Below are 13,002 nucleotides of genomic sequence, written 5' to 3' on the forward strand. Positions count from 1 at the left end.
CAATAGCGTTTGTAAAGGACATGAGGTATCGTGGTCACTTGGGACCCAGTGTCCAAGACAGTGTTCAATGGAATGCCATCAATCACAATGGGCAGGATCGGCCGTCCCCCTACGTACTTGTCCCTCCAGTTGTGTGGACCAGGTTCGTTTAACGGACACCACCTTGTGATGTGATGCAACTTTTCGCAGCATCGGCAGATGGGCCGCCCGGTCGGGTCGTAGCAGTCGGTGCCTCTTCCTTGGGTGCGGGTGAATGGGATCCTCTTCTGTCGTCGCCATGGCAGGTCATCTGTACTCGAGGCCAGCTGGATCTTCTCTGTAGGGGAAGACACTTGCAGAGACTGCACTGTTTGGCCAATGTAGCCACACTTCTGGTTAGTTCTTGTACCTGTAGGCATAAGTCTGCAGAGGGTTCATTAGTCAGTGTCAGGACATCAGCCTCAACAGGTTCCTGGGGCAAAGACACAGCCTCCTGGTGGTAGAGTGTTGCTGGGCATTTAGTGGGCACAGTATCGCTAGGGGTCATCTCTTGTAGCACACGGATTGCCCTGTACTTAAATTGAGCAAATTTCATGTCAGGGTTTGTAAGGACATTACACGCAATTGGGTCTTATGCATGGTAGACAACAGTCCTTCTACAAATTGCTCTGTTAATAGCCTGTCCTCCTCCTGCACGCTGTCAGGATCAATCTGCTTAATGACTAGCATCGCCTCATGGAGGTTAAGCGCATAGTATCTCACACTATGCTGCACCCTTTGTTTGCAGCCAAAAAGCATTTTTATTTCTGACGCGGTGCGGGTATCAAAAGTGTCTTGTAGCTTTGTTAAGATGTGCTTGACTGTCTGTTTATCAGTGTCTGGCCAGGGCTTGACTTCCCTCTGTGTGGCACCAGTTAGCTGACCGATTAGAATGCTGACCTTCTGCACTTTGGCCAAGGGGTAAACTTCAAACAGGCTATGCAGTCTCTCTTTGAAATCACTAAGGGTATGAGACTCCCCTGAGTATTGTGGTAACAAGGCCGCTCCTGGGATGCATGGCACAGACAGTGGCATTATGGGGGCTGCGGCAGCACCTGCTGTTGGAGGCATCTTTCTTCCACCCTAGTTCACCATTGCCTGGGAAGGACTCACCGCTCCGGATGCTTATGTCGTCGCTCCTTACACAGCCGGTCACAGAGACTGCTTTGCTGGTCACTGTACAGCTGCACACTTGTATTGTATTCACAGGTCTGCAGCAGCTGGGATCGTCGGATGGGTAGATGGATCACACATTACAGGGCTGCAGCAGCTGAATGAATGGATCACACAGCAGAGGGCTGCAGCAGTTGGATGGATGGATGGGATCACACAGCACAGGGCTGCAGCAGCTGGATGGATGGGATCCCGCTCTGCAGGGGGAGGTGACAATTTCCCCCCTCAGTCTGATGCAAAGGGCGAGACTGGCACATTTCAGCCTGAGTGACAGACAACTCTGGTACAGTCTATGCAAGTGGGAGGGGCCTATTTTGGCACTGTTTATGAGGCTCCGCCCACGATGGGACACCCCACATATCATTAACTCCGCATGTGCTACAGTAAAGGCTGCAGTTTATACAGTTATACACAGTCTTTGTGGCACACAGGACCCGGTTAACGGGGTCCGTAAATCATGTTTGTGACACCAGTTGCAGCAGCTGTAAGGGCCTAGGGTACTCGGTAGCCGGGCTGGCAGTCTTACAGGGAGGTCACTATGGCAGTTGCCCAGCTCCGTGGCCCTGACCGAGCAGATGAAGGGAGTATTTACAGGGGATTCGTAGTCTTTATGTGACGCCACCTGTGGTGCCTGGTCAGGGATGGCCAGCGCTGCTGTGTGGAGCCTAGGGGATAGATGTTATTGTAGCTGGGATGAAACACTTCCCACGGGTGAAGCGGGCCCCCAGGGATTGAGAAAGTTTATATGAAGGATGGCGGCGGGGGAAACGGGGTGCAGAGAGCCGGGTGGCAGCAGTGATGATTGATGCGGTGGTAGCACAGCTGCGGGGAGGCGCAGAAGAAGAAGACAGACACAAGGAATGCAGTCCGCTTACCTTTACTGGAGAGAAAGCTGTGGAGTCCGGAGCACTGGTCATTAGGTCCAGGAGGGTCCGGTCAGCCTGGAAGCAATCGGAGTCCACCCCGTCAGGTGGGTTTGGAGGCCTGCCTGCTGTGCTTCTCTGTTGCGGGCCCTGCTGCCTGTGAGCTATCATGGGGTCCCTTTTCTTCACTCCTGCCCTAATCTCCGTACTAGCAGGCAGTGCGAACCTATAACGGGTACTGCCGTCTTGGGTGCAGCTCCAGGCTCTAGTTATGCTGCTGTGCTGTCGGGCCTTTGCTTATGACCAGGAAACTTGCAGTCTCCTGTCCCCCAGATTTGGTTGCCGGGACGTGCAGGACTCTGGCGTCCTCTGCTCCACTGCCTGGGGTGAGCTCTTGACTTGCTCTGCTCCCCAGAACTTTCTCCTTCTCTCGCTGCTGCTTTCTCCGCCTCTCCCTTCCCTTTCACACTCACTGACTAACTCCTCCCCCCAGCCGGTAAAGGCAGCTCTCCAAAATACCGTGTAGAGCTCCCCCTTCAGGTCAGGGACCAGAACCTGTGTGTGCATGTGGGGTTTACCTGACATGGGGAGCTCCTCGTGCTTCCAAGAGTAATATTACCTCCAGTGAAGGAGGCAACACTACTGTGGCAACCAGTCCATGGGGCGCCACACATACATTGACTGGAAAAGCATTGCCTGTACCTTGACCATGTACTGTAAGTGTTTCTATGTTCCATTCCTAGTTCTCTCCTTGTGTCAATGGTATAGTTTTCCTATTTGATAATATGGCAAGGTCTGTCTCAAATTAAAAGCAAACTTTGCAGCAACGTGTATTACTCACCACTGTTTTTCTGAACTATGGGGGCTGATGGTGTATATGTTTCACTGGCGGACAAAGACAGAAAAGGCCTCCTGTGCAAGAACAACATATGGACCCCCTACAGTCCAATAGCTCATTATAATGAACAATTCCACATGATTTGGAGGTGGAAATAGCCCCCTTACCTCTTGGGCCTTTGTGTCCTTGTGTCTCAGTCTGGTCCTGCAAAGACATAAAAACCATGGCTTTGATTTAGCAAAGTAATTTAGCCCAAATTCTGGCTAAAATTGCTTTGAAAAGTCCAAGTTGCTCAAAAATTTGGGACTTTAGGCGTTTTAATGCCAGTTTCTCTGAGCTCCACCAAAATGGGAGAAGTGGGGCAGGAGACGAATGCGGCGGGGGCGTGACACCACAGCTTGTCTAATTCATGATGAGCAGTGGCGTTCCTTATTCCAGAAATCTTACCCTAGTCAGGTACCGAAGTAAGATTTCTTGTAGGAGCATGGAGACGCATGTCGTTTGTCAGACATTCATAAATCATGAACATCTGACTCTAATAGGGTCCCTCATCAAGACTGGTGAGAAAATTGCCAGACTTGATGAATTGGTGCTATATTCTATTCTATCTATCTATCTATCTATCTATCTATCTATCTATCTATCTATCTATCTATCTATCGTATATATATACACTGCTCAAAAAAATAAAAGGAACACTTAAACAACAGAATATAACTCCAAGTAAATCAAACTTCTGTGAAATCAAATTGTCCACTTAGGAAGCAACACTGATTGACAACCAATTTCACATGCTGTTGTGCAAACGGAATAGATGGAAATTATTGACAATTATCAAGACACCCTCAATAAAAGGAGTGGTTTTGCAGGTGGGACCACAGACCACATCTCAGTACCAATGCTTTCTGGCTGATGTTTTGGTCACTTTTGAATGTTGGTTGTGCTTTCACACTCGTGGTAGCATAAGACAGACTCTACAACCCACAGAAGTTGCTCAGGTAGTGCAACTCATCCTGGATGGCACATCAATGCGAGCTGTGGCAAGAAGGTTTGCTATGTCTGTCAGCGTAGTGTCCAGAGGCTGGAGGCGCTACCAGGAGACAGGCCAGTACACCAGGAGACATGGAGGGAGCCGTAGGAGGGCAACAACCCAGCAGCAGGACCACTACCTCCACCTTTGTGCAAGGAGGAACAGGAGGAGCACTGCCAGAATCCAGCAAAATGACCTCCAGCAGGCCAGAATTGTGCATGCGTCAGCACAAATGGTTAGAAACCGACTCCATGAGAGTGGTATGAGGGCCCGACATCCACAGATGGGGGTTGTGCTCACAGCCCAACACCGTGCAGGACACTTGGCATTTGCCACAGAACACCAGGATTGTCAAAGTCACCACTGTTGCCCTGTGCTCTTCGCAGATGAAAGCAGGTTCACACTGAGCACATGTGACAGACGTGACAGAGTCTGGAGACGCAGAGGAGAGCGATCTGCTGCCTGCAACATCCTTCAGCTTGACCGGTTTGGCAATGGGTCAGTAATGGTGTAGGGTGGCATTTCTTTGGAGGGCCGCACAGCCCTCCATGTGCTCGCCAGAGGTAGCCTGACTGCCATTAGGTACCGAAATTACATGTCTCGCTCCATCCACCAACGTCACATTGCACGACAGACTGTCCAGGATTTGGCGGATGCTTTAGTCCAGGTTTGGGTGGAGATCCTACAGGAGACCATCCGCAACCTCATCAGGAGCATGCCCAGGCATTGTAGGGAGGTCATACAGGCACGTGGAGGCCACACACAATACTGAGTCTCGTTTTGACTTGTTTTAAGGACATTACGTCAAAGTTGGATTAGCCTGTAGTGTGTTTTTCCACTTTAATTTTGGGGGTAACAACAAATCCAGGCCTCCATTGGTTAATAAATTTGATTTCCATTGATGATTTTTGTGTGATTTTGTTGTCAGCACATTCAACTTTATACAGAACAAAGTATTCAATGAGAATATTTCATTCATTCAGATCTAGGATGTGTTATTTGAGTGTTCCTTTTATTTTTTTTGAGCAGTGTATATATAATAAAAGAAAATTTGGCAGCACTACCAAAAGAAGTCGGGTGCAATAAAACCTATTAAGGTGATGTCCAAACCTTCCACAAATAGAGAATTAGAAAAAACAGGCAGCACTCCAAAACTTAAAGTGAAAAAAACTTGGCTTCACTGATCCATTAGCAGCAACTTTTCGGCAGATTTCTCTGCCTTTCTCAAGCAGTGGACAAACATCAAGTGAACATTTAAATAGTGTTTCCACAGTATACCATCCATTAATTATGTAGAACAGTGTTAATTAATACAACAGGTGCTCATACCTGCACATTCAGTGATACATGTGAGCAAGCCACCCAGTTGATATACATCTGTTTCTAAAGTTAAACAGTGTAATAAAGTGCCAATGAGCTCATATAAAGAAGAATACCATATTCATATGGGGGTACTAAAAACAGTCAAATTACAGAAAAAAATCTTACTATACATCTATGATAAAGACAACTCCTTCACCCACGCTATATTTGGCTTGCTCCCTGCCGAACTGAGCATGACTGTGACGTCTCCATGGAACCAACAAATCGGTACAGTGTGCGTGAACATGTGTGGCCCCCTGCTACTACAGGTACCACAGGACCCAAAAAGGGTGCATGGATGGACTCCTCCACAAGAGACCCTCACTACAAACAAACACCTCCACCCTTCCACCTCATACCACTAGAGGGAGCCCTGTTAGGGATATATATATATGGAGGGTGGAGTCAGGCAGTTGAGTTTAGTGTGAGAGCGTGCTGGCGCTGAGACCAGTGAAGGAGCAGCACACCTGCTACTTAGTTGAGGGCCCCGAGTGTGGCCGGAGGCAAAGAGGAGAGGAGAAAGGAGTTAAGGGGGCAGAGGAGCATCAGAGGCTCACCCCAGGATACAAACCGGACACTGGGTCCACGCCTACAGGGTCCTCTACACCCAGTAGGGATTACCGGCATACCAGGAGGATTACAGATCCCTGGTCGACCTGAAGCTAAACCCTTTAAAGGACTAGGAACCACGAAGGCCTCAGCGTCCAGGGATAGTGGTTGCCAGAGAAAGGTCCTACTACCAAGCGACAGGTGAGAGAACAACACAACACAGAAGCTAGGCCCAGTTGCAGGCTGGCCTGGAGCTTAGAGAGAAGGAGGAACGGACCAGGAGGCCTTATACCCGCTCACTGGGGAGAGTCATGAAGTGCACCCTTCCTACCGAGTACCCTGGACTGTACCTGACATCTGCACCAATAAAGGTACTGAAGTGAATCTCCTGTCTCTGTCAGTTACTCCTGCTGTGCCATCTCTTCTGCACTACAACTCCCAGCATCACCATCTGCACCTATACTGCCCTGGGGCTGTGCTCTGCCTGTGGAGAGCCACACCAACCCAGCTGCCCTAACACCTGCACCGGAGGTCTGCAGCAGCGCTGGTACCCGTTACCAGAAACCACAGGTGATGTCACGAGACAAAAACTGTTACCGACCCAAAAACCCCTTTTTCAAGAGAGACCCCAGAGCACGGGCTCGGGAGCCGACTGCCGTGACATCCCACAGAAGGCCAAGGCCCGGGTACCAAGTCCCCTATATCCCCCTGGGTGAGACACACTCTTCCTGGCGTCACGAACAGGATTTGGTGCCCGTTAACACTGGGTACTGTGTGCCGTAATAGAACTGTGTTTAGACTGTGGTGGGCATCGCCGCGTCGCCGTGCGGGAAGAAGAGGGGCGTAACCGCGGGAACCAGAGAGGCGTGACTATTTGTAGCGCACAAAGCCCAGGCCCCGCCTCGTGCCTCGACGCCGAACCTGGAAGCGTCAGGTCCTGGAAGGAGACAGTCGTCAAGCGCACGCCCTGACGTCAGCCGCTAGGGAAATGCAAGGTCCTGGAAAGAGACCATCGCCTGCGGAGCTGTGGCCTACCCGATCAAAAGTAAAGGAGGTAGGCTCGCTAGGGAGGCGCAACCATGGCCGACAACCAGCAAAACGCCGGAGCACCGGTTAATGCTCCCGATGCTCAGCTCGAGCCCGGCGCTGCTCAGGCCGGAGCAGCCGCTCCACCAACAGGGGTCGCGATTCCAGTCATACCCATGGCCCTGCCGTACATCCTCAGAGCAAAATGGCTTCCCCAGTATGATGGCAAACCAGACACCCTGTCTGGATTCAAGAGAAAGATATGCTGTGTATTGGACAATGGACATATATTCAATGACTGGTGAACAGAGAGCTGCCGTTGTGCTGGGACAATTGACTGGTGCCGCCGAGTGGGAAGTTGAAACCTGGCCAGCCGCAGACCAGGAATCAGTATCTATCATATTTAAGAGACTGCAAACTGTCTTTGAAAACCGCACTGAGACAGAACTCCGGATGAGGTTCTACCACTGTACCCAGAAACCTGAGGACAGTATCCGGGACTATGCCTGGGGTCTACAAGAGGCCCAGCGGGCCCTGAAACAGGTTAGTCCAGCCAGCATACATGATGAGGACAAAATGCTGACAGAACAATTCATCCGGGGGTTGAGGTCCAAGGAGGAGAGCAGAACTGTACGGTGGTGGGTCTTAGATCATCCAAATGCCACCTTTGACACCCTGAAGGACATGGCTATTAAGGGCCTTCAGCCCCTGGAAACAGCAGATACTGCTATCCAGCGTTACCAAAGTGGGGCCACCCCAATGGCCACAGCACTCACTGCCCCTTCATTAGCGGCTGAGACAAAAGTGCAAACAGCGCCCACTAGCGAGCTGGACAGTCTGCGCTCTGAAGTGCGTCAGCTAAGTAAAACCCTGACCACTGTCCTGAGCACCCTGCATCTACAGGCGGAGCCAGAGCCAGAAGGAAGGATCCTACTCGCAGACAGTCCTGAGGATGTGCCCTGGATGAGGAGAAGAAGGAGGACAACGCCACCCTGTGGGAGGACCAACGACCAACGTCGCCCTCCAAGAGAATTCACCTGCTACCGCTGCCACAAGGCAGGCCATACCACTCGGACCTGTCCTTTAAACGGGCAAACCCTGGGGCCGAGGGCTGACACCCAGGAGTAGACCAACCAGGCCCATCCACCGGTTTGTAGGAGGAAGGCCTTTCCTGTCCATTGTGCTGGACGGAATAGCAACACCTGCACTACTGGACACCGGGTCACAGGTAACCATCATACCTGACATCCTCTACAAAAGGTACTGGTCCCTAGATGAACTCCATCCGCCAGCCCCAAATCTCTCTGTGTATGCATCCAATGGCCTTCCTCTTAATCTAGTAGGGGTTAAGGATGTGACAGTGAAGGTGGGGAGAGTGGAACTAAAGGACCAAGGGCTGATTGTAGTGGAGTCTAACCCTGGTGATACAGACTTGTATATGATACTTGGTACAAATGTAGAATCATAGAATCATAGAATGGTAGAGTTGGAAGGGACCTCCTGGGTCATCTGGTCCAACCCCCTGCTCAAAGCAGGATTCACTAAATCATCTCAGACATCTTTGTCCAGCCTCTGTTTGAAGACGTCCATTGAAGGGGAACTCACCACCTCTCGTGGCAGCCTGTTCCACTCATTAATCACCCTAACTGTCAAAAAGTTTTTTCTAATATCTAATCTGTGTCTCCTCCCATTTAGTTTCATCCCATTGCTTCTAGTCTTTCCTTGTGCAAATGAGAATAAAGATGATACTTCTACAATGTGACAGCCCTTGACATATTTGTATACAGCTATTAAGTCTCCTCTCAGTCTTCTTTTTTGCAAGCTAAACATTCCCAAATCCTGCAACCGTTCCTCATAGGACATGGTTTGCAGACCAGTCACCATTCTGGTCGCTCTTCTCTGAACTTGCTCCAGTTTGTCTATGTCTTTTTTAAAATGTGGTGCCCAAAACTGTACACAGTATTCCAGATGAGGTCTGACCAAAGAGGAGTAAAGACCGATAATGACTTCATGTGATCTAGACTGTATGCTTCTGTTAATACATCCCAGAATTGTATTTGCCTTTTTTGCTGCTGCATCACACTGTTGACTCATGTTCAGTCTATGATCTATTAGTATACCTAAGTCTTTTTCACATGTACTGTTGCTTAGCTCTATTCCTCCCATTCTGTATATGCTTTTTTCATTTTTATTGCCCAGATGTAGTACTTTGCATTTTTCCCTGTTAAAAACCATTCTGTTGGTTGCTGCCCACTGCTCCAGTTTATTTAGGTCTTTTTGAATCCTCTCTCTCTCTTCTCTAGTATTAGCTATCCCTCCTAGCTTTGTGTCATCAGCAAATTTAATCAGTTTACCCTCAATTCCTTCGTCTAAATCATTGATAAAGATGTTGAACAATACAGGTCCCAGGATGGAGCCCTGTGGTACCCCACTTGAGACATTCATCCAGCTGGATGTGAAGCCATTTACAACCACCCTTTGAGTCCGATCACTAAGCCAGTTATGAATCCACCTAACAGTTGCCTGGTCCATTGCATACTTGGTCATTTTTTCAATAAGGATGGTGTGAGATACTTTGTCAAATGCTTTGCTGAAGTCAAGATATACTATATCTACAGCATTTCCCTGATCCACCCAGTTAGTGATTCTGTCATAGAAGGAAATTAAGTTAGTCTGACATGACTTGTTAGTTACAAACCCATGCTGACTCTGGTTAATAACTTCATTCTTATCCAGGTACTTACATACATGTTGTTTAATGTAGTTGGTAACTGTTTGGGAGAAGTGTTGTTCTTACTCCAACAGATGGCTGACACTGCCAAACCGGGGCAGAGGAAAATGCTCCAGAAGGAAATTCGAGCCCTCCTGTACCAGCAGCAGGTAAAACTAACAGGTGGTGAGATTGGTAATGTACAGGTGACAGACCCGATACCCATTGTAATTCCCCCAATGAGTGAAATGCTGATTTGGTGTAGGGCAGCAACAGGTCTCAAGGGACAGAACTACCAGGCGGCAGTGGAGCCCACTAGCTCAGAACACAGACCTACACTCCTAACTGCTAGAGGGGTAGTTGATGTACGCAATGGAAGGGTACCTGTGCGTCTCCTAAATTGTGGGGAGGAGGAAGTTAAATTGTCACGATACGCCACTATTGCCAGATTGTATACTATGAATAATGATGCCATACACACAGTGGAATCCTTGACCCCACCGGATACAGTGGATGACAATGACTCCGAAGCTCAGCTGGAGGAATGGTGTCAACAGCTCCATGTTGGGTCTGACGCCACTCCTGTCCATCAAAAACACGGTGTCTACAGAGTGGTTCAGGAATATGAACAAGTGTTTAGTAAACACCCACTTGATTTTGGAAGGGTTAAAGGGGTACAACACCACATACCCACCGGTAACCATCCACCCATTAAGGAGCATTACAGACCCATACCACCAGCACATTACCAAAAAGCCAAGGAAATGTTGCATGACATGAAAAAGGCAGGGGTAGTAAGGGATAGCAGTAGCCCCTGGGCAGCTCTCCTGGTCCTGGTCAGAAAGAAGGATGGTAGCATGAGGATGTGTGTAGATTATAGACAAATTAATCGAATAACACAAAGTTGCATACCCTTTGCCCCGTATAAAGGAATACCTGGCTGCACTAAAATCTGCCAATTATTTCTCTACATTGGATCTCACTAGCGGGTACTGGCAAGTCTCTGTTGCTGAGGAAGACCGGGAGAAGACAGCCTTCACCACCCCGATGGGATTATGCGAGTTCAGCAGTATGCCGTTTGGGCTCTGCAACACCCCCGGAACGTTCCAGAGGCTGATGGAGTGTTGCTTAGGACACCGGAACTTTGAGACAGTGCTGCTGTACCTGGATGACGTTATCGTGTACTCGAGGACGTATGAAGACCATCTGAAGCACCTGGCGGAGGTATTTGAAGCATTGTCCCAGTATGGGATGAAACTAAAACCTTCCAAGTGCCACCTGCTCAAACAGAAGGTTCAGTACCTGTGACATGTAGTCAGCTCAGAGGGAGTAGCACCAGACCCGGAGAAGGTCACTGCCATCCAGAAGTGGCCTGAACCGAGAAACATCAAGGAAGTACGTCAGTTTCTGGGACTGGTTGGGTACTACGGGAGGTTTATTAAGGACTATACCAAAAAAGGTAGCACCTCTACAAGATCTCCTGGTAGGACAGTCCAAAAGAGGTAAAAATCCCCCATTCCAGTGGGGCAAAGAGCAGACTGAGTCCTTTGCATCAATGAAGGAAGTCCTAACCGGTGAGGAAATCCTGGCTTACCCCGACTACAGCCAACCTTTCCTGTTGTACACCGACGCCAGCAACGAGGGACTGGGAGCTGTGTTGTCCCAGAAGCAAAGCGGCAGAGAGAAGGTATTTGCCTATGTCAGTAGGAAGCTTCGCCCTACTGAGAGGAACCCGGAGATTTACTGTTCCTTCAAGCTGGAGTTCCTGGCCTTGGTCTGGGCTATCACTGAAAGATTCAAGCATTACCTAGCCTCAACTAAATTCACAGCTTTTACTGACAATAACCCCTTGACACACCTGGAGACAGCCAGGTTGGGAGCCATGGAACAGCGTTGGGTGGCCAAGTTGTCGAATTATCAGTTCAAAATCAAGTACCGGGCAGATCACAAGAACACCAATGCTGATGCCCTGTCGAGAATGCCCCACCAGTCGGACACCGAGGATGAAGTGGATGACCTAGAGGAAATTGAATTACCTGCTTTCCACAGGAATGGAATGGTCCACGAGCAACATGCCTCCAGAAGACGCCATGGTAAGACACTAAATCCCTTACCTCATCACAGTTGGTAGGAGACCCAGGACAGTGACCAGGTTGTCAGCCTCATCAAAGGACTGATAACCCAGGAAGTTTCTCGCATGGAGAAGGATGCTCCTCCACAAGCCAAGCACCTGTGGAATGAGAGAAGCCGGCTGTTCATCTACAGAGAAAAGTCAGAAGGTATGTCAACCCCAGAACCCATGAAATGGTGTGGCAGATTGTTGTACCTAGGACAGATATCCAGATGGTGTTAGAGGCCTACCACGACCAAGCAGGTCACTTTGGCTGGAAGAAGCTGGAAACCCTGCTGAAGGACCGGTTCTATTGGGTTGGAATGCGAAGTTCCATAGAAAGGTGGTGCCGGAATTGTGGACCCTGTAGCCTCAGAAGGAAAGACTACGGCAGCCAGAAAGCACCCTTGCAGTCCATCAAAGCAACCCAAATCTGGAGACTGTCGCTCTGGATCACGTCAAACTGTAACCCAGCAGATCAGGCTACTCCTATGCCCTTACCATAGTGGATCACTATTCTCGGTTCCTGGTGGTAGCCCCCGTCAAGGATCTGACAGCAGAAACTGCAGCAAGAACGTTCCAAGCATACTTCTGGTGCTAACAGATCAAGGCCCTGCTATTGAAGCTGAGCTATTCAAGGAATTCTGTCACCTGTAAGGATGCAAGAAGATCCGGACTACGCCATATCATTCGAAAACCAACGGTATGTGCGAGAAAATGAATAACATCGTTATAGACCTGCGAAAAACCCTACCTTTGGAAGAGAGGAACCAGTGGCCAGACAAGCTACCTGACCTAGTGGACCAGTATAACCACATACCCGTGAGTTCTACAAATTGTACCCCAGCGCACCTTATGAGAGCAAGAACTGGAAAATTGCCCATGGACCTGGAGCTCAGAGTGGTAGAACCTACTGCAGATATGTCCACTGATGATTGGGACACAAGTCGGCAAGAGCAGTACAAGAAAGTACAGGCCTATGTCGAAGACAGTCTAAACAAGGTGAGGGAAAGACAAGAAGAATTGTACAATAATCATGCACCAGCAGAACCCTTGGCACCGGGAGAAATAGTGCTAAAGCAGAAAAGAAGAAGTCACAAGCTCGATGATCAGTGGGAAAGAGAGGCCTACACAGTGTTGAATTCCAAATTTGACAACACCAAAACCTGCCTGATCAGCAAGGATGGAGGTAAAACAACCGCAACAGTCTCAAGAGACCACTTGAAACTGTGCCCTGGTCTACAGAAGACACTGGAGGAAGAAGCACCTCTTGTAATACCGAAGAAACCCCAGGAAGATGTACTTCATACAGTTATAGGAGAC

This window comes from Phyllobates terribilis, unplaced genomic scaffold, assembly GCF_046119375.1.
Source record: "Phyllobates terribilis strain yellow unplaced genomic scaffold, ASM4611937v1 Scaffold_1__5_contigs__length_1240528914, whole genome shotgun sequence".
In the NCBI taxonomy this organism is placed as follows: Eukaryota; Metazoa; Chordata; class Amphibia; order Anura; family Dendrobatidae; genus Phyllobates; species Phyllobates terribilis.